This window comes from Lissotriton helveticus, chromosome 4_1, assembly GCF_964261635.1.
Source record: "Lissotriton helveticus chromosome 4_1, aLisHel1.1, whole genome shotgun sequence".
Lineage (NCBI taxonomy): Eukaryota > Metazoa > Chordata > Amphibia > Caudata > Salamandridae > Lissotriton > Lissotriton helveticus.
The window spans coordinates 362,705,337-362,728,686 of record NC_136063.1 but is presented as its reverse complement, the minus strand read 5'-3'; the positions used below and the strand labels follow the sequence as shown (position 1 = coordinate 362,728,686).

The 23,350-nt window shown below is 45.1% G+C and overlaps 1 protein-coding gene across 1 annotated transcript in view; it reads left to right on the top strand.

Moving 5' to 3' along the window:
* The window catches only part of LOC144827999 (fibrocystin-L-like), a 1,093,512-nt gene that overhangs the window by 452,520 nt on the left and 617,642 nt on the right, over positions 1 to 23,350 (top strand). The gene's annotated exons all lie outside the window — the stretch shown is intronic.

Sequence of the window (23,350 nt, the reverse complement as noted above, 5' to 3'; positions counted from 1 at the left end):
GATCACTAGCAAGCCACAGTTCGTCATGACAATGAAAGATTCAAAATAAGTGTTTGAAATGTGGCAAGCATGCTAAAGGATACTCAAAGGCTTGCCTTTTTAAGGTTCTTGTAGAATGTAGGTTTGCATTCGTCAAGTAGCTTCATGTTTGAGTTTCTGCATGCCCCTTAAGTCTGCCATTCACAGTGTAAGTCAGAATGCATTTGTCATAAAGCTATCTTTTGAATTTTTTCCAAAAAGTCCCACTGAAATCACACTTTGTTGCTATCCGTTTGAACACGCTCTAGATGGTTTTATATTTTTAGAGATTGTCAGAGAGATATGTGTTTGTACTTATCAGAGATTTACCAATTCTATCACAAATACTTGAACCTAGAAGTAGAAGGGAAGTTTCAGGATTGTCATAACATTTTTGTGACATTTCTGTTCTAAATAGCTTCAGTAAATAAAAGAGAAAATGGAAAATTTAAAGAGAGAGAAAAAGAGAACTCGAATGAGGGGTTCCATTGTAGAAGCAGTGGACCCAAGCCATTGTATACTTTCAAACGTATTTAAATAGAGTGTCAATGGGCTCTAGCCACTAAGGTAAATTTGGTTGTAAACACAAGGTTACAATAAAATTTACCCTTTTAGATTTGTCTAGAATCCTGCACGGAATTTGTTGTGGGAATGTATTTACTATTATAGGTTTCTTGGACACAATTGTAGTGAAAACTTTAGCAGTAAATCCCACTCAGATGGTAGGAAGTGTGCATTCCAATGTGTAGCTTCCCCAGGGATTTCGGGAATGCCCACAAATATGTACTTTTTTGGGCATTCAAAAACTCCTCTCTGACCTCTACCAAACCTAGAAATGGTTACAGGTTTACTCCAGCCAACAGCTAGAATAGCTTCCTTTCCAGGATGGGAAAGTGAATGAGTTCAGTGGATGTGCAGGGGAAGGGCTTAAGGGCTTCACCAAACAAAAAATTTGAATTTGCACAGGAGTATCCATTTTTCCTGTGTGGAGTTCTTTACTACGGAGACCTTCACACAGGATCTATAAAAGAGTTTGTAAAAATTCATATGGCATTCCAACTTGCACAGCTACAGAACACACTACTACTGGGAATGTTTGTGGATAGAAAAAAATGGAAAATCACACTCAAGCGAATGTGTAAACCTCTATCATTACGTTTCATTTCTTTCATGAATAGGATCAGCGGTGTTGATGCAGTGAATATATACTGTAAAGAATCAAATAAATTAGACAACATGATTTGTTATTTATAATGAATACTTGTAACCGCAGATTCTAAACCTCTTGAATATTCCCCAGGTGTCAGACTAGATACGGAAAATCTTTAGCAATACCCCTGTGTGCCGGTATGTGGTATTTAGCACCTCCACACCAATGTATTTCCGCTCCAAAGTTACATGCAGAGCTGCATATGAGTGCCACCCATTCATAAAACCATCAGATCCTTTCTTTCCATGCAACCATATGAGGATCAGGCGCCACCCATTAGCTCTTCTTAAAATGTATCTAAAATAACCAGTGTGCTGGGTGAATGTCACCCTCTAAAAGTACAGGGTTTAAACCTTGTGTGGACTGTTGCAAGCAAATGTCTGTGACAGATGTCCATCAGATTTTCCTTTGATGCTTGGCACCAGAACATGACTTCAAGTCATGTAGCAGCTGCAACTTGATTAATCCAAAAGCCACTCAGGACCATAAGGCAGCCTGTAGGTCGCCAAGCACCAGATGACTCCATGCACAGACCAGTCAAAGTGTAAGGGAAAATCCCGTTCCTGGAGTTGTTCCTGCATCAAATATTCATTGCTGACAAAATCTCTGGGTAAGTCTAAAATGAATCAGAAGAAGTGGGGCTTGGCCCATTCCTGCCACTCTCAAACTCCTGGAAAGACACAAGAGCGTAAAAGTGCTTTTCAGTCTCGCTTTTGATCTTGAGCTCCTTTGTACCTAGTTCAGACTCTCTCCCCTAGGCAATCCAAATTTTAGGGATTCTCAGTGATGCAGTATGCTATTACTTCCACAATGCTATGCTACAATCTTTCGACACGCTGCTGGCTCCAATCTTCCCTTCAGACTCATTCTTTAATTGTTTCACACTGAAGGATAACTTCATTGTCTATTGCGCCTGGTTTTTTGGAGTTCCAGTCCGGGTTTTGCAGCAAGTTCCACACGCTGCCGCCGAAGCACCCTGCAGTAGAGGAGGAAGGAGGGGAGAGCCGAGCTGCCGTCGCCGTATTGTGCATCACAGTGTCGAGCTTGCACCGAGCTTGTATCCCAGAGCGCTCGGGGCTCTAGGGAGGCAGAGGGGTAGAGCGGACTGGCGGTAGAGTGGTAGAGCCTAAATCTCGCTCCCGCTTCCCCGTCACCCCACCCCCTACAGCCAGTTTCAGAGCCGAGCGCCGAGAGCGGAGCGGAGTCGCCGCCCGACGCTCATTGCCACCCACCCTGACCCTGACGCTCATTGCCATATCATCGCCACCCCGCAAGCCGACAGAGCGCGGCTTGCAGCCGAAAATGCCCAGGAAGATTCCCAGAGCCTCCCAGGAGAAGCAATAGAGGGGTAGAGGGGTAGAGCAGACTAGCGGTAGAGTGGTAGAGCCCCAGTTTCCCTCTTGGTTGGTTCCTGCTCCTGCTTTCCGCTCCCCCCGCCTCTACAGCTGTGTATTGAATCATAAGGAGCGAGTGTTGCTCTGGGTAGGGACAGCGACTTGGGACAGCAAGAGTGGAAGCGGCAGAGTCCACAAATTATGGCTAAAGGCAGTTTGAGCGGAAAGAGATGACTGTTCCCAGAAACAAACCAAGAGTGGGCCCAGGAGACACTCGCAACCTCGACCACGATCCGAACTTCAACTGCCATCCAATCCCCTGACGCAAGGAGGCGAGTTGGTGTGCTGGTCTGCAGGTGAGCAGGAAGGGAAGGGAATTGAGTGGGCGACAGTATCCCCGTGTTGTTGCGTCTGGGTCCCACACCGTGCCTACCGAGACCATCCCAGACCAGGCCAGCGCACCTTGATTCAAGCCTCCACCCAGGTTTTGTACACTGTCACACTCCTATCATTACTACTTTTTACCCTTACTCATAACCTCCCGTCGCATCCTTCCATTACTGCAGACCCCCTACCAGCCTCCGGGTCAGCCGGGCAGTTACTGGGGGAGACACAGGCGACACAGGAGAAGGGTTAAGTATGACCAAAATGAGATCGGGAAGAGAAAGAAAACCCCTAACAAGGCTATCATCCAAACGAAAAAGAAACAAAATGGCCACAAGCCTAGAGATCACAGATAAAAACCATTCAAACACTAATAACAAAAAGGTTTGCGACAACACCATCGCACTAAAATGTAATCTGGGTGATACCAACATTTGCACTGACGAAAGTGCATTAATAGGCAAAGCTCAAAGCCCAGTAACATCACCAGAGCAAGGTAACGCGAAAGCTCAAATACAAATGCCTAGGAACGAAAAAAGGAAAAAGCCACATGAATTAATCAGCATAGAAGACCAGCCTACAAGGAAAACAAAAAGCTACTTCCAACCAAAAATTTACACAAAATTTACTTTTTTTAAAGATCCAGGCAAAGCCATATATTCAACTCACGACCTCATTACTGGCCTACAGTCTCCATTGCACCCCGTTGTTGCAAACTGCACGTTTCCTCAGGCACCGAACTACACGGTTGCAGAGATACACCCATTATTAATTCCAATGGAGACCCCGGCCCACACAAGAAGCATTGCAGGGGCTGACTTACACCGGGCACAAGTACCTAGAAGACCTGCATCAACAGAGAATGATACCAGCCAAATTACCCTACCAACAATGGTAGGCGACCAGGATTCAAACTCAATGGGACTAGTGCCTGAAGCGGGCATACAGAGCAAACACGCCCATGAGCCCGAGGGGCTACCGGAGTACCATACCACCAACACCATAAGATGCCAGCCATCCCCTTCTCATACCCCCTCACTTAGCCAACAAATACAAGCTATAAACGAACAAGAGAGCTTTACATCACATACAAACGAAAACAATTTATACGAAGAACTAAAAACCCAAGGGGACATCTTGCTAGCCGACACGCAGGATACGAAAAACGATCCCGTAAACCCTTCGTCTAACATGGCAAGCGTGGACCCAAACCCTTCGGACAGGGACATGACCTTCTTGGCATCACAAGAATGGAACGACCTAGTAGCATCATACAACTCTAAGTCATCTTCAAACAGCATCAGTGAAGAGAGCTTACATCAGCCAACCGAGGGGAGTAGAAGCCCCACTGAGTCCTTTTGGGCAACTCCACTCACTACAATTCGGCTATTGTCAACAGCACTACAGTATCAATCGGACAAACTAGACCTACTGCTAACAGTCCTGCAAACTCTAGCAGAGGCCACTGTGGGAATAGAAAGAAAACTTGCAGATCTTAATGGCCTCATAAAAAGGGGACAGGAGTCAGCAAAACTAACACAAATAGAAAGAATAAACTGTGTCTGCTCACCAATAATAGACAAACTATCTACACTCCCCACGATGCTGGGAAATCTTTTGGGGGATATAAAGCTAAACATTACATCACCACCTACAACAGAGGCTAAGCCCAGCGGATCAACCCCCAACAAAAGTCCACTAAGAACCCGCAATGACGCTCAAGCAATCATTATGCAAGGGCAACAATCATGTACATCGACAGTTTCATTAGAAGAGTCCCCCTAGAATACCTCTATCTATCCGAGCACATCACAAACAAAAAAGGAAGGGTAGGAATCGAAAATCGGCAGGTGCAGACTGTACCGACAAGAATCATCAAATTACACCATGGGGTAACGAGCAGCCAGGAACAGAACATATAAACTCACCACCTGCACACAAATACTCACCGATCGCTTAAGTAAACAGATAGACCTGAAGCCCATTAGTCAAATCTACAATCACCACCTACCAACCCACTCGAACTGGCAAATAAAGGACAAAGAAAAGATTACCCCTACACTGGCAACCCTCAGGCGGCTAAACCACAACCTGCCACGGAGGTCGTCATAACGCAGCCCTCAGAGGAGTTTGCGACAGCCAACATAGACCCCACAACCGCTGTCTCGCCTACAAAATGTATCTGTAAAAGAACTGGGACCACTACCCACGATTCCTCAAGGGACCCTAGGATAATAAGTACCACAGAAGCAGCCAGTGTACAGACGAAGGAGCAAATCAAGGGAGAGAGTATATCACGCTGTGCCGAAACAATCTAACTTCAGCAAGTACACGAGGCAAAGCAAAGTGAAACATACACACATCAGCAAAAGATTATCCCCTGGGAAAAAAGAGACTGGCATAATTCTCTTTATTCCAGAATTTAAATCCAGAGGACGAGTGGACACCCTAAATAGGGGCAACATCCTATGGCTCATCAATTCAATCGATACATTAAAAAACATCAACACAATAGATTTGCTTGGTGTTGAATTTCTCCCCGGCACCGACCAACAAGGCCACGAAATAACAAAGACTATCTGGAAAACAAACGATATTGCAAGTGTAATTATGGGAGAAACATTTTGATTTGCCCAGTGGGGAATAAAACTCGAACCTGGAAAAAGGCCAACCTATCCAACCCCGCTCCTTAAAGAAGGGGTACAAGAATGCTATCAAACAGCCAAATCAACACTGAAAGGAGCATGTAGTCAGTCGCCAGGAGCTGACAGCAACCAACCGCATTTACAACACCTCACACCTCATCAATTCACAACAAACAGAATAACAGGTGAACAACCTTTACAACGAAACTTTTACAACGCACTACCATTACAACGCGGTCATTACAACGCAAACCATTACAACGCATTGCGCTGGGGGGCGCTCTAGGATAGGGAATAAGTTTAATTTTCTATCCAACACCTTCCCTAGTGTCCAAGGGGACTGGAGTTGGAATAGAAAATTACACTTTTCACTATCCAGCACCATTAAGCGCTATGCGTTGTAAAGGTTTGCGCTGTAAAAACCGCGTTGTAAAGGCAGGCGTTGTAATAGCCTGCGTTGTAACGGCATACATCCAGAATAACAATACGGCGGACAATACCCATAAGAGACAACAATTGACAAAGAGCAATAGCACCAACTCTCAAGACAGCTGCTATCTCCAAAATCAGTTTATGTACCTGGAACATCAATGGCCTAACGGACAAACTGGAGGACCCTGCAATATCAACCTATTTAAAATCTTTTGACTTGATCTTACTCCAGGAAACCTGGGAAGAACAGGAAATTTCATTACAAGGTTACACAACCTTAATCCATCCGGCAATTAGAGGCTCCAATTACGGCCACTGTTCAGGTGGCCTGGCGTCATTCGTCTCAATATCAACCATTGGAGCAATAGAAGAAATTGCAATAAAAATCACTCCCCCCAGTGCGGTTCAGGCACTAGCCATAACAACCATAAACAATCAAAATACTCAACTATTATTTACCATAAATACATACATACACCAAAAGCACAGACAATTGGGAGCAAGGGAACTTGTCAGCGAATTGGCAAGACTTATGGAGGAAAGGGAAATGGATAACATACTCATAGCTGGTGACTTTAACCTCCATCTCTTTGGAAAGAAACCAGTCGACGAAATGACAAAGATAATGGATCTCGCGTGGGAAATCCCTTACCAAACAAATACACAAAAAGTTCAAACCAGCTACTGATAGATCTTGAGAGTTCTTAATGGTCGATTTGTAGAGGATACACCACCAGCTCCAACATATCTGTCTTAAAGCACTTCCTCTCACCTCGACTTCATTTTCGCAACCCTACCACTGTTTAAAAAAATCAGCTCATTTAAGGTAGGGGACAGTGGCCAAAGTGACCATCTGCCGCTAGAAGTGAAACTGGGCATGTCCTGCAGGAATCAGGTGGTGGAAAGAATAAACATCTGCAGTACACCTCAAACTACAAGAGAATAAAGTGTAAGATAGACAATGCTGAGGAATTAGCAACCAGTGCAAAATCAATCCCTACTCCGGACCCTATGGAATCAGAAGGGCATAACAAGTTGCAGGCAGGCTGTGATGCTGTGTTTTAACCCAGAGGAGACTCAGCTAAACTGTAGATTAACTAAATTATTTGATATAGTGGCCAGAAGACTCATGGACCAGACATCTGGCTCACACAAAGCACTAGCCAACCCAAAGCTGTGCTAAGCACCTTGGAGTATCTTGTTTCCTTATTCCCTACAGTTATTAACATAACATATTGTAACTTTTAATAAGCAAGTCTATTTGCTCTTTTTGTATCTTAACTGTAACCATGATTGCATTCTTATACATTTGTACGTTTTACATTGTGAGTTTTTATTAACTGTACAATAAACCTTACCTTACTTGGTGCCTAATTGAAATAATGGGGAATGCTGGGGAACTTTTAAAGGAATTCACTCGCTGCATTTTATGATTGGACTTGACTGCTTTTACTTTGCTTTGCTTTCTCAGCTCCTCGGTCTAGCATGGGCTTCCTGGTTGTGTAGAGGGATGCATATGTGGTGTATTTCAGCTGTGCCTTGAAGGCCGCCATCTTGGACTGCTTGTGGTGCAGCTGACCAGCATTCTGAAGCTCGGCCTGCACTAATAAAGGGCTACCTGGCACTGACGTGAAGTGGATAGGTGCAGCAAGTGTACTCCTGGTGTGCCAAAGGTGCACTCAATGAAAGCCCATCTCTTCCTGTCTGTCCCCAACCAGGGCCAGTGGCTAAGACCCCTACCCCTTCCAAGATTCTGCCCTTACCAGCTAATCGTTCTTCGCCCAGCCTGTTTGTAGGCATGCCACTCGTCGATTGATCCTTCAGCCTATGGTGACCATTGCAAACACTGCCAATTTGCTTTTGACCCTAAGGATCACCCACTATCATAAGTGATGAGTCTAGCATCAATACTCTGGTGGCGGAGCACAAGAACGCCTTGGGTAGAGGCTGCTCGATCAAGAGCAGATTCCCCTTTTTAATCTAAACTATTGCTTTTTCCCAGGTATCAATAATATATCGATGACTTCCTCTCTGACAATGCCTCTGATGCCATGTTCATCATGGAAGCTTGGCTACACAAGGCATCCCTACCAGAAGGTATAGGCGCCTTTTCACATACTTATTGCATTACTAAAAGGGAGTGCAAAGCTAAGTTAAGAGGCAACATTGCCATTATCTACTGTGACACCTTCCAGTGTAAAATAGAGGAGCTTCCCACCCCAGGCTGTTAAGCCTTCTTCTTCTCACTTCGTCTTATGCCTACATTTTCAGATTCTTGCAACTTAATCTCTCGGCCTCCCGGATATGCTGAAAATTGGTGCTCTAATATTACTGACTTAATTGTTCCATATATATGTAAAACTGTACAGTACACTGTACTGTACACTTTTAGGAGAACTAAACATGCAAACTCAGTCGAACTTCTAGAGAAGATTTGGGCACCCTATATCTCAATTTAATTAATTCACCTCCCCACACAAGGTGGGTCATATGTTGGACTCCATATTTTCCAAAGTCTCTGGTCTCACTATCAACCACCTGTGCCGTTATTGTGGTCAGATCATTTTACAGTGCCTTTATTCATATACCAATACTCCTGTTTTTGAACCTCAGCCACCGGTCCTAAAGTTATGGCTAAAAACTGGGCTAACCTTAGCATACCTTCCCTCAATATCTGTGTATCCAATGTTTCTCCACAATTGGCACACCAGGTTGACTTTGATCAGCCCATTGTCAATAACTGGCTTAGAAGCTCCCTTGACCCAATTCTACTGGCCAAATTAAAAACTTTGACCAGAAAGCACACTCCTGCCCCTGGTTTTAATGCATCTCAACTGAAAGAAAAAAAACTCTGCAACTGACTTGAAAGGGAGTGGAAGAAGTTATATAATCAGAACTCTAAATCAGAATATAAAATATCCATAAACCATTACCACATGAACTGTTAAACGCCTGTGCCCCTTTTCTCTCAAAACATTTCAAAATCCCAAAACTGCCTGAACACATTCTTCAAAGTGATCCAAGATCTGTCCAACCCCAGTAACATGGTCCCTCCCCCCACTGTCACAAGCCCAATGCAAAGAGCTGGTGGTTAATTTTGTCAAGAAAGTATCAAATATTCCATTCGCTCCAGCCACAGCAAAAAATTCCACTCCCCAGCTGGGAGTACAAGCTCATCTCCTACTTCCACCCCGTCTACCTTTAAGGAAAACATTCACTCACCCATGAGCCAGCCGCTGGCTCAATTACACACTTTTTCCCCCTTAGACTTAATGCAATTTCTGGACCTATCACAGTCCATTAAATCTTGTTCCCCGCTTAGTCCTCCCAATCCGCAGTCGATACTGAGTCCTCACCTCATGCCTATACTGGTTGAACTGCTGAACTTCTCCTACATGTGGGGCTCCTTCCCAAAGCCTAAAAGCATGCCATGGTGCTCTCCCTATTAAAAGAAAACCCACATGGACCCATTGACCTCGTCCAATTTTAAGCCCATCTCTTTGCTGCCCATTCGCTCCAAGATAATGGAGAAGCATGCAAACAACCAGCTCTCTTCATTTGTCACAGCCCAGGATGCCCTTCATCCTTCCCAGTCTGATTCAGAGCTGACTATAGTGATGAATCGGCTTTACTTGGAGTTACAGATCATCTCAAACGGCTCCTGGACATGGGTGTTAGAGCCGCGCTCATTTTACTGGACTTCAGCACAGCTTTGAACACCATATCTCACGTCATTCATGTTGAAAGGGTGACACATCTGGGTCTCCAGGGCACTGTCTGGGTCTCCAGGGCACTGTGTAGTCCTGGTTATCCTCCTTCCTGACGGATCTCACTTTTCATGTTTTTTCAACAAATGTGGTGTCTAGCACGCACCGACTTACTTCCGGAGCTTCGCAGGGGTCTGCCCTTAGCCCCCTGTTTTTCAATATTTGTGTCTGCCCTCTGGGGAACTTATTGGAAAGTTGTGGCCTCACCCTCTTTGGTTAGACTCAACTCTGTCCATGTAGCCTCAAGCAACCATTGTAGCTTTCTCAAGCTTTATGAAATGGCTTAAAAAGACCCTATGGATACTTCCCTACCCTGCTCAAAGAACGGACATCCAGGCCATGATTTTGTCCAGTTTAGATTATGATAACAGCTTATATTTGGGAGCAGACAGATCGTGATCACATGTCTGGCTCTTGTTTGCAATCGATCTTTCTTCATAGTTCCCAGAGTTAAGCACACCCAGATGGGTGATCGCTCCTTTCCTTCACTCGGCCCCATGCTATGGAACTGACCTTTAGCAGGGAATTGAAAACCTTGTTATTTTATTCTACATCTTAAGCTGTCTAGCTTGCCATCTAAGCCATGGGAAACCCTATGGGTAGCTACGCACTATATAGGAATTCAATAATATTAATACCATGGTAATGGTGCTCAATTTGGCCACCACCCACCAGTGCAACCAGCAGACCCTACAGACTTTTTGAGGCCTCTCAAACAGCTCCTGCATCTACAATTCCTCTTTAGCATGACCTTCCATGCACATAGCTTCCTTGTCAGAGAGAGGTTTTTATATTGTCTCCCAGGGTGGAAAGCCAGCACTTCCGACAAGTGGGTAATGCAAGTTGTCCAGCAGGGTTACTCTCTTCCGTTTCTTTTCGCCCAACCGCACCTTCTACCAACTTCACAGTGGCTAATGGAAACCATCTGTCCCTCTTGCTGCAGGAAATGCTGGCTCCTTTGAACAAAGGAGAATAGGGAGGGTTTACAGCCTTGGAGGTAAGAACTGGGTGTTATGCCTGTTACTTCCTTGTGCCGAAGAAGGAGGAGTCCTTCATCCTATTTTAGATATTTGCCCTCTCATTGTCTTCCTGTAGAAGGAAAAATTCAAGATTCTCACTTTGGCCCAGGTCTTTTCTTCCCTTGATTATGAATATTGGATAGTAGCGCTGGACTCAGAAGACACTTATTTTCAGGCTGACATGCACTATTTGCTATTCATGGTAGCACAGTTTTGCATCCCTAGTGCCCCTTCGGTGTTAAGAAAAGTGATGGCAGTGGCGTAGAGCATCTTCAGAGGTTCCAGTCTTTCTCTACCTTGATGAATGGCTGCTGAAGGTGTGCTGCTGAAGGTGGGCTTACCCCAGGCAGTCATCCAAGCTACAGGAAACCCGTTGACATCTTTGGTGTTCACTGTCAATGTGCCAAGCTACCACCTGACTCCTTCGCAGAAGTTCTGAACAGAGTGCAGTTTTGTGCCTTTCCCCCCAAAGTGTAGAGTCCAGGACATTTGGACTATGTTCCTGATATTTCAGGCTCTGTCCTGGATCTGAGTGAGCATGACTCTTAGTCTACAGAGACTGATGGCCTCCTACATTCTTTTGATCAAGCATTCCAGGTGTCCTATGCAGTGGGATTGTATGTCCCAGTAGGCAAAGCACCTGGGGAACTTTTTGACTATGTCCAGATATCAGAGGAGACTGCAAACACCTTGCACCTGTCATTGGGACCAATTTGTGGCTTTGTCTGTTGATTGACCAACTTCAGGCCAGTCTTTCCAAAGTGTTGCTTTTGTATTTTCCCTAACCCAGCAAGGACTTACCTTGGGTACCGTTGATAGGTATTTCTTGGCTCTTTCTGCCTTTTTGCGATTGCCAATTCAACCTTTTTTATTCAAATCACCTGTTGTAAATCATTTGTTTACACGTTTGCAGCATATGATTCCACCTACTTCTTTCATTATGCTCCAGTGGGACCGAAGTCTAGTCCTAACATTCCTCACATGCATGCTCTTTACATTTCTACATACCTGACCCCTAAGGCTTTTCACCTTCAAGAGCGTTTTCCTCATCACCATAAAAATGTAATGACATGTGAGTGAGTTGCAAGCCCTCTCTGTCAACCCCTATACATGACTTCCTTCCTAGACAAGTTGACAATGAGGACCTGAAGCTCCTTTCTTCTAAAGGTGGCAAACACCTTTTCACGTCAGGCAAAACATTGCCCTTTTGGTGATTTTAGCTCCACCCCATCCTTCCAAGGAAGAGAAATGACTTTATCGGTTAGTCCTTGATTGTACCATATCCCATTAGGTAAGTAGATTCCCTGGAGCTAAACAAGGCAAGGCAGTGCAGAAAAGAACCATCTCTCCTTGAATCATGCTCTGGATTAAAATATGTTACACATTGGCCTTCCACAAGAGCCAAGGCTTCTACCACTTCTGTGGCACATGGAGTGCCTATTATGGATATTTGCCCAGCTTATACATGGGTGTCAACTTAACACATTCATGATTTACTACTGCCTGGACATCCAAATCCATTGAGAGGGACATTTTGGCCACTATTTCTTGCAGGAAATTTTGGTTTGAGCAAGTACATGGACTCACTAGCTGGGAGTTGCTGCTTTGGTATCTTTTTTCAAAGTTGAGGAATTTGTGTTTTGAAGTATTTATCATAATAGCAAGTTACTTACCTTCAGTTATGCTCTGTCTAGTGGGTACTCTATCCAACCTCAGATTCCTCATTGACTGTCCTACCTCCACATTCTGTGAACAGGGCTCCTTCCTCAATTTAAAATTATCTAAAGATCTACACATTAGTCACAGTAAATCTGCTGATGGACTCTGCATCTGGAGGTATAGACAGTCTGAAAAGTAACTGGTTTTAGCACGGGTTTGTGGTGCTTATGAGCAACAGCACACATCTCTTCCAGAGCAGAGCAATATCAGTGCAGAACCGCACAATGCCACATACCTGCGCTACTGCTAAAGATTTTGCTGATCCACTCCCATGCCTGGAGAATATTCAAAAGATGATGAATCTGAGGTTAGATATAGTACCTGCCAGAAAGAGCATTACTGAAGGAAAGTAACTTGGCCCTCATTCCATGAGTCATTGCTGTTCAGATGAGTCAGTTATAAAGCATCAAACAACATTGTTCATATTGCAATCAAGGCAGTATACCATTTTAGTTAAGATAACTTCATTAGAACCTTCAGACACCAGGTCCGCTTTACAAGCCAAATTTATAGAGATAAACCTATTTGTATGACCCTAAATTACTACATTTACACCTGCCAAACATTCAGAAAAGGATGCCTGGAAGACGTAGAGGGTTTTAATACTGAATAATAACACACTCCGCTGCATACATTTACATAGCCATAAACCCCATGCATATGTAGGGAATGGGCAGATCAAGGAGTGGTTTGCCTTGAGACCATACCAGTTTGTGAACGCCCATAACATATACGTTTCAGGCATTTACAAATTTCTCTTCAACCCTTTCATTAGAAAGGTTTTGTAGATTTGCTCTGCCTAGGGCTAGATTCAATTATCTCCCAAGTTGTGAAGTGGAACAGAACACTTCCATATGTCCAGGTGGTGTAGGTTAAGGTGTTTCTCCATGCCTCAGCTCTAAATGGCCATACATTGGCAAACTCAACAGGCCTCAGCTCTAAAAGGGCATATATTGGCCTTGCCATTGTTTTTTACATTACTATTCACATGCAGCCCAAGGAGAACAAAGGGAGAGAACAAATCCTCTGGAGACAATCAGAAGAGAGAATCTCCTTTAAAGTTTTTAAAGGAAGGAACCAGGGTGGCTCTTTCAAATAGAGGTGTTTTTTATGGCTCTCAACAGACCACTTGAAGTCACCATATTGGAAAGTTCTAAAGTGCTGTGCAAGAGAATTAGGGCATAGGTGGACTGATGCTGTGTCATCTGTGGTTTGGAGATAGGGACTTACTTTATAGAACTTTTTATCCCCACGTATAGACCTCTGCATAAGAGAGAACCATAGAGAGCTGTATGGATTTCACAGGACTCAAAGAATGGTTGGACCTCAATAGATTTACCCCAGCTTGCTGGACCCCTGATGGATCGACGTGTACTAATATAGAGACTGTGGACCTGTCTCTGCTCTGGCCTCCCGATTTACTCTGAGGGACAGAAGAGTGGTGGGCCCAGTAGCAAAGTGTTCCCCTGGAATGTATGTGGACTGGTCCTGTAGGTGATTGACATCCAGCAGGAGGGAACTCTCTGGTTCATGCTGACACACAAGTGCCAATGAGGATGTGGTGCCTGGGTAGTGATGGCATGGAGGGTTCTCAGCTTGAGAGCTCCACAGTGATCCTGGATGAGACCCAGGGCTAAAGAGAGAACCGGAGCTCAGACTGATGACAAGTCTTGGACAAGAAGGCACAAGATTGGAGGGCAGGTCTAAGCTCTTGGTCATCAGAGATACAATGGAAAAGGAAGCAAGCTGTTAGAAGCTTGTGGAAAGTTATAGGCCAAGAGGCTTGAAGAGGACCTTCCGGCCGTGTGGCTGAAGGCCACCACAAGGGCAGAGTTTATTCAAATAAGCCCAGCAGATAAATAGTTAATTGTTTAAGCCCTTCAGGCTGGGGCTGAGAAGAGCTGTGTGACCTAACCAGTGTCCTCAGGGAGTCAAGGATAATGTGCTCCTGGGAATTAGTCAGAGCCAGGGAATGTGATGGTACCCAGCCCTGTTGCTCTGAACTCTTGTGGGAGGGCCCAGGTTGCACAATAGGGGCTGCACGGGATATCTCCCCTCTACATTTTTAATGCTCCTGGAGGCTGCCAGTTCCAAGGGACAGAAGTGCTTACCCCTAAGCTACAAACATCGTCCCAGGAGAGCCCCACTTCTCTGGGGACTGAAGACCCAGTGTGCGTCACCATGCGCTGCAGCAGGTAGCTCCCAGGGAGGACCAGAGTCAGGGTAGCATAGCTGGGTGCCCTTCTCAGTCTCTTCACCTGTGTATTGGTAGAGTGGGAGGTACCCAAAGTGATGAGGGACAAGGGTACTACCAATGTTGAACATTGACTTTGGGGGTGCTTGGAGTGCAGTAGCCAATTCAAGTTTTAATAAGTCAGGTGACCCGTGGAGACTTTCTTTCTAGATTTGAAGTGCTCCGGGTGCTGCAAAATTGATTATTAGCTTCTGGGGTCTAGATGCATTTAGTTTTAGGTCCTAAGAATCCCTTTGCAGCAGTGTACAAGTAGAAAAAAATATTCACAGTGCGCAATATTGATTGTTTAATGCTTTAATTATATCGAAGTTAGCAGCAAATCATTAGAAATTGCATTATCATTAAAAGGTGGTACTATCTTGAACTGTTTTAATAATGTACTGAGTTTTTGATTGTAGATTTCTACTTTTATTAGTAATGGTGAAACTCTGGCAAAGCTAGATGGTCCCACTTTAAAGATTGTATTCCATATATTGTGTTCAGCGTATGTTGAGGATTATTATGGTTTATAGTTCAGAGCTTGCTGTTGCTGAAGCTTTTGGACCAATTCATTATAGGCATTTACACCTGTCATCTTTTACAGGTTTGCAAATTAATCCATGATTCTGAGATGTGATTTGTGTGTGTGTATGTGTGTGTGTGTGCAATAAAAAACGTTTGCTTTTTTGAAAAATAAGTACAGAGTGACTTATGTTGTTTATTGTGCTCCTGAGGACTGTATCAATAGATCACATCACTTAACCTCCGTAATCCTTCAACTACTCTGTCTTACTACCCTGTGAGATTCAAGTCCTGCAAAGTTTCAAGTAAAATTAATATTGCAGTTTTATTAGTTGTGGAGCACTCACATCATTCCCAATTAATAACACACTTTCCTAAATTGTTCTTTTTTAATGGTAAAAATAGTTTTATGTTATGTTATGTTATGTTAATAACTTTTATTCGGCGCACAGCTGCCCCAGCGAAGGGGCGTCCTGGCGCCTGATCAGATACCACAACACAACAGGTCAAGCTGAAAAGAAGAAAAATCAACAAACAGAAGCGAAAAGGTGAGTCTTAATGGCGCGTCTGAAAAGAGTTAGGCTATCCAAGGCACGGATGTGCACAGGGAGGGAGTTCCATAGATCAGCCGCCAAGATGCGAAAAGAGCGTCCACCCATCCTACTCAGTCTGAACCTAGGCTTAATCGCCAGATGGTGAGATTCAGACCTGAGAGACCGCGTGGGAACATACGGAGAGATAAGGCCAGCGAGGGCAGGGGGAGAGGAAAGCTTCAGAATCTTAAATGTCAGACAGAGGGCCTTAAATTTAATTCTCTGTCTGACCGGAAGCCAATGAAGGGAGGTCAGGACAGGGGAGACAGAACATCGTCTCGGAAGGCCTACAATGGCCCGTGCAGCAGCATTCTGCACCACCTGAAGCCTAGTGGCCTCAGCCTGATTCACTCCAAGCAGCAGAGCACTCCCGTAGTCCAGCCGAGAAAGGATAGAGGCCTGAACCACTAGATGCCACGTGGGGGGGTCGAAGAATTTAAGGACAGGTCTCAGTCCTCGCAGAATACCAAAACAGGTAGCTGCTGTCTTCTTCGTATGACTGGTAAAAGAGAGATGGGAATCCAGCCAAACCCCCAGATTTTTGACTTCGGCCGCTGGAATAGGGGAGACCCCCAATTCGGGAGGCCACCACTGATCTCCCCACAGTTCCGCCTGCTTCCCTAATATCAGGACCTCGTTTTTTTTAGCATTAAGCTGTAGGCAATTGCTACGCATCCAATTAGCCACAGCTATAAGTCCTGCCCGGAATCTGGGCGCATTCACCTCAGGGTCCCCGCTGAGTGTCACCGCCAGCTGCGTGTCGTCGGCGTACGATGTCATGGTAAGGCCACATTGCCTGACGACAGCGGCCAGCGGCTTCACATACAGGTTGAACAGCGTAGGGCTTAAGGCAGAGCCCTGAGGAACACCCAGACCCAGAGAATGGAACGATGACTGGCCAGGTGGAATGGCTACTTTAAAAAACCGGTCCGAGAGGAAAGAGCGGAACCACTGAAGAGCCTTCCCACCAATACCCACTTCCTCCAAGCGCCGCATCAAAATGTCATGAGACACCGTGTCGAATGCGGCGCTCAGATCTAACAGTAGGAGCGCCGCAGTCTGCCCCGCATCCAGCACTGACCGCAGATGCTCGGTCATAAAGAGCAAGGCAGTTTCAGTGCTGTGTTGAGAACGAAACCCATTTTGACTCTCGTCAAGAATGTTGTTACGAGAGAGATGGGCAGACAAGATGGAATTCACGTGTGCCTCAGTGACCTTAGCGGTCCAAGGCAGGAGGGAGATGGGCCGGTAATTTTCCGGGAGCAAGGGGTCTAGATTGGGTTTCTTCAAAATAGGGCTGACCACTGCTTGCTTCCAGGAGGGAGGAACCACGCCCTCAGTGAGGGAGAGATTGATCAACTCCAGGATGGGCTCACGACACAGGGGCGGGAGAAGAATGACAAACTCCGGCTTCAGCGGGTCTAAGGGAGAGCCAGATTTAATTTTGAGGCTCAGAGTGTCAAATACCTCATTGGATATAGCCGGCAAGGAGGACAGAGTTTCAGAGACCGAGACCTTCACAGCACAAGGAGCATCCCCGGGGACGGATAGTGAAAATCCTCGGTAGATTGCCTGCACCTTCTCCACGAAAAAAGATGCCAAGCAAAGGAGTCTTCTGATGCTTACAAATGTGCATGATTTCTCACAAAGCGGAAAGCCACATGGCAAATTAAAAATTAAAAAAATAAAAAACAAAGTGGGTGCCAGTACAAAAAAACTGGACGTGAGCACCCCAAAAACAAATATATATATAGAAACGGCATGGGATGGGAAGCATTGAGCGGCATGAGAGAGTAAAAATACAGCATGTGGGCCATAGGAATATGCTGGCATTAGACCTCATATCCTTGATGCTGTATTCCCCCAGACTTTTTGCCTTTACTCCCTTATTTTTGCTGAACTTGGCTATTGGCATTGAGACAATGTGCATTCTCCCTCTGCTAACCAGTGTTAGGGTGTAGGAAAGTGCCCCTTCTGACATGGTTATCCCTCCCTTTTTGCCTGGTCTCTGGTGCAACTTTGACTGAAAATGCATTCAGTTCCTGCTAACTAGGACCCCAGTACCAGTGTTGTTTCCCTAAACTATACCATTGATCCACAATTGGCACACCTTTAGGATCTCTGTAAGTCCATAGTAGGTGGTACCCCTGGTACCTATGGTCTTGGATCTAAAGAGGGTCCCTAAGGACTCCTGCATGAATTGTGCCATCCTAAGGGGCCCCTACCCAAGCACATGCAAACTGCCCTCGCATCATGCATGTTTTTTTGAGCAGAGAAAACCAAAGAGTCGATGTGGTACACAACCCTGTGTGCCATGCCAACAAAACGCTGCATGTGGTATAGGTACCCTATAACAGGCCTCACAACCCTAAGGCAGGGTGCACTGTACCCCATATGTGGGCATATCTGCACGGGTAGATGTGTTCCTGTGGTATCTAAGCAGAACCATTAATTTCACATGTGCACAGGGAAGCCTTAACTAGTATGTGGGCAAGACACTCATCATTGTGAGTTCCCCAGGTACACATGTCTTCACTGTACCCCAAGGGGTTTGGTACCCAACATCTCATCTTGATGAATCCTCACTGATGCCAGCGATGACTATATTAAACAATGCACTCAGAGGGCACCTCAGAGGTGCCCCCTGAAAACCTATCAACTACTAGTGTGTTGACTGACTGGTGTCAACCAGCAATTCACCATAGACAGATTTATGTCCTCCTGAGATGAGACCCTTTGCTATTGGGGGCAGAGAACAAATCCTGCTCTCGGTGGAGGTGTTTACAACTCCTCCTAGCAGGATGTGCATTCCAGAGCGGTAAGCCTCAAAGGCCATGCTGTCTTTTGTATGCAACCCTGGATCCCTCCAGATAGTGAAGATGCCCACCCCCTGTCCTGCTCCCACTTCTGGCGGCAAGACAGGTGAGTTGATCATTAAGATTAGGAGGTGTGCCCATATTCAGGCAGCGCCACCCCTACGGTGGGCAAGCTGATGTGGACCCCACTTTTCATATTTCTCCATCTTGTTTTGGATTAAATAAGCATTCTAGGAACAGGGTTATGCCCGCTTCCCACAGGAAGTTGTCATATAAAGTATGTAGACATCCTAATGGTAGGTAGCCCATTAGTTACTACCTGTCCCTCCCTGTAAGACCCCTAAGTTGAGTTTTTAAGGTGGCAGCCCTGAACACAAGAATTCAGACTTGATTGATCAAGAGAAGAAAGATGAAGAAGGGTCACTGCCTGGCGAGAACTGCAGCAGACTTGGGACTTTGCTGTGAAACCCTGGCAGTCCTCACCCCTCTATCGGAATTCACAACAGAGTGTCTCATCCTGCAAGCTGGAGAACTACCAAAGTCTTGGGTAGCCTGCCAGCACTTTGAAATTATCTACAGTCTCCCTTCGAGTAAGGGAGCTACTCCCCTCCAGTCTCCAGGCACTAACAAGCAGAGTCCGGTCCACCTCCTTGCAGCTTCCCGGAATGACTGACACTGCAGATGGCCAGCAGGAGGTACTCATGCTCTGGAATGTCAGATCTGTCATCCCACTGAGAGTGCAGACACCAGGAACAATTGGAGATGTACAGCACAAACCCACATGGTACTGGTCGCCCGGCACCAAACACCAACAGTGAGAGTCTAGCCCAGATCCACACTGCACCTGGAACAAGCAGCCACCGAGGGATGTCAGCATCACTGAGACCCACTTTGTGAGTGGCCCAGCTGCCTTGATTACTCCTCTGCCAGTTGTTTGTCCATGACTACAAGGTGCATCTTGGGTTTTTTAAGCAAAGGTTTAACCAAGGCTAACTTCCAATTATCCAGCTAAGAAGAGTGATTGACTAAGTAAGGCATTCAGGATATCTCAATACCCTTATTTAGCACCTACTGGGGGCTGCGATCTAGATTTATGTTGCATATTAGCCTGTTTAGACTGCTCATTGTTTCTCTGATAACTTTATGTTTTTTTAAGGCTCATTTATAGAGGGCACTATCTGAATCAGGGCCCTCTCAAATTTCCTACAGCAAGGAGGGAGAAAATAAAGGGGCAGATCAAACTTGGTTCTTCTGAGGATTGATAGTCAAAGGTAATAGCTCATTGGTAATCTCAGTGAACCAATGAATCAACCTGTTTAACTCATTGTTTACTTCTCCCTATTATAAAAGAAAGGGAACTAAAAAGTCTTGGAGTTTCCCCCTTCGCTGACACATAATACCAGCTGGGGAACTAATGCCTGTTCTAACAGTTTCTGACATAAGTGTTACAGGGATAAACTTATGACCGGACCACAACTGGGATACTGGGGGCTAGCTGCAATAGACTGTTACTTTGTAAAGACTACATGCAGAATATGACCAGCCTGATGTGTTGTGCTAGTAACTAATTGAGTAAGATTGAGAGCAGTTAGTGGTTGAAAAGTGTCCTAGCAGCATCCTTCGTAGCATCATCAATATGACAGTTAAGGTCAACCAGAATGGTTAAGTTCAACTCCTGGAGGCAATGAGGAATTACTGCCTCTACTATTGAGTCCAGAAATTGAGAGTTGGGTCCAGGGGACGCTAAATGAAAATGCTAGAGAAGGTGTCCTGTTGAAAAATCGTAAAGAGAAAGCCAGTCTTTCTGGCACATCTAACCTATCAATGTGAAACACAGAGCACTGAAAAGTATTGCAAAAATGTAAAGCTAAGCACCGACACCCCCGGCTTCCCATCCGGTACACTTGCTGTATGGTATAGCCCGGAGGAATCGTCAATGCTATATCTGGGTTAGAACACTCATTTAACCAAGTTTCCATTAGGAAAACAAAGTCTAGCTTTTAATCGATCAGTAAACTGAAAATGTCTAAAGCATGTTAGGGAGACATCTAACATTTATTAACCCCTCCTTGCAGTTTGATATTATTTCTATCATTTCAATGAGTGCCCATATTAAAACCTAGCTGCTTCTTTCTCGTGACAAATTCATCATCCTTGGTAATAGTGATAACCTGTCAACAGATGGTGAAGAATAAAGAGCCCAACACTTTACCAGAACTCAAATTTATATTGCAACATAGTTTCTTACCTGAAGGCTTTATTTTATCTGCTGAGTTAACGATGGGACCACACTGTCCTGGGGCAAAACTTGCAGCTTGGCTGACACTGGACGCGAAACAGATGCAGACTGGCACAGACAGGCTTGCCTTTGGCGTTCTCAATGTGTTCTTCCGCACTGTGGGTTTCTTTATGAGCATTATACCGGTCAAAGTCCCTTCTTCTGCTGCCAAACGACTAGGCCCTAACTGCCAAAATGGCAGCAGAAAGAGGGACAGCAATGGCAGCAGAAGGACCTCACACCCTAAAAGCCCAAAAGGGAAAGTTGAGTAAGGCAACAACAAAATTCCCCTACTCATTAAAAAATGACAGCACTCAAATTATTATGAACCATGGAAAACTGCTAAAAAATACCACCAAGTATCAAAAGCCCCTAGAGCCATTAGTACAAACAAGGACAGACTACGGAGGAGTTTAATTAATTCCCCCCAAAGATGCAGGTGCAAAAGTAATGTAAAAATGAAGAAACAAAACTAACTTATGCTTCAGAGGACATAATAACATAAATTATGCCTACACTCAAATGAATGGTAGTTTAAAGTCTTCTTTAATGGTGTGGTTGGATTTTAAGTTATCATTTTGAAAATGGCAATTTTAGAAAGTTTCAATGTTTCTGTCAAAACCAGCTGTGCCTTACGGCCAGTGGCCTGAGTCACATTACTGTAAAGGGCTCTCCTATTGTGAGTTGTGTGTTGCTTCCAGATAATGGGACAAAACAGGCTTAGGTGTGAGGGAGAGGGTCTTCCTGACAGGAATTAATTAATTAATTGCGGGTTTCTAACGCGCTAGAATCGATTCCCGAAGGAGTATCTCTGCGCTATAGACCGCTGGGGAACCCGTCCTGGCTTTCCCTGTGAGATGGTCCCTACTGGGTATCTCCAAGGTGAAACCAGGCATCCCCGGCATATGTGTGGGGCTGTTGTTGAGATGAGGCAAGCTAATGCCCAGAATTGCCGATTTTGATCCCTAGTTAGAGTAGGCACCAAGGCGAGAATTATCGAGTCCGCTGACCCTGGTCCAAGACCCTGCCGCGTCGGGAATTGAACCCTGGTCCCGGGCCGTCCTCTGCTCCCGGGTCTGCCGCCTCTAACCAGTGAGCCACACCACACCACATGGATGGAGGGAGAGGTTTGTGCCATAATTATACTTAAAAGGTCCCTACCTGCAGCTAATTCAAAGGAACCTAACACTAGGCCTGCCCTTTCATCTGTCAATCTAGACAGTTTGAATGCAGGACTAGGTAAAAGGGAAGGACTGAGCAGAACCAGTTTTGTTGATAGGCCTGGTAATTTCCCCAAACAAAGGTTCGCACCAGGATCAAAAGTCGCACCCGCAGAACCTCTCACCAGAACACTCCTGGACCTTTGGAAGATTCAGCAGATCGACTCCCCTGCTGTCTGTAGAAGAAAGACTGGACATACTTGCCTTGAACACAGGCCCACATGACTCCAAGGGTCAGTTGGCTAGCTTTCCTCCTGTTTGGGTGACAGGGACAAAACAAGTTTCCAGACACATTCCCTGCTTTCCAGCTGACCAGACCCAACTAAAACTGGCTTGGTCCTCTCCGCTGGCCTCTATGGGAGTAAGTCCTGACTACCCAAAGTGCTGTTCTTAAAGTCCAGGACCTTTGGCTGGAGTCGGACTGTACTCCCTGATGCAAACTGAAGGTTTAACTAGATTGGCACTGAGTGCCATAGACCAATGCAGGACCTTGCATAGCAGCACTTCACACCTCCTGATCATCAGCTTTACTTAAACCGATGGAGCTTGGCACAATCTGACACATGACCTCCCATTGAACTGTAACAAGCGTACACGCCTAATCATTGTTAGAATAAACTTGTGAGCAAGACCAAATAACTGTGAATGCCACTTTGTGCTTTTTGGCACTTTTATTGCTAGTAACTTTAAAAACTCATACCTCTGGTTGGCTCTACTGATTTTTACTATTTTTGTGTCATTTTATTTATTAGAATGTACCCTATTTGTCTAGATTGATTTTTGATTTTTCTTGGTTGTATTCTTACTTTATTACTGTTAAAGAGCTGCATAAATGCTTCACACATAGCCTCAAAGTTAGGCCAAATGAGAAGAAAAGGGAAACCCAATCACCTCTAAAGTGCTTGGGTATTGGACAGGGTTAAGATAAAAAGTGGATCAGTTACAGTAAATAGTAATAATTTAGATACATTCAATGCCTCCAAAAATGGCACCTGAGTTCAATCATATGGTGCATATCAATAAACCAAACTATCATGTAAAATAGAGCTGATAAAAAAGAAGAAGAAACCAGGTGTACATGAGTTTTACAAAGTGCAGACGGAGTGCCCTACTCTTGATGGTCTACGGTGGCAGGCTGTGGCACAGACAGCTCACAACAC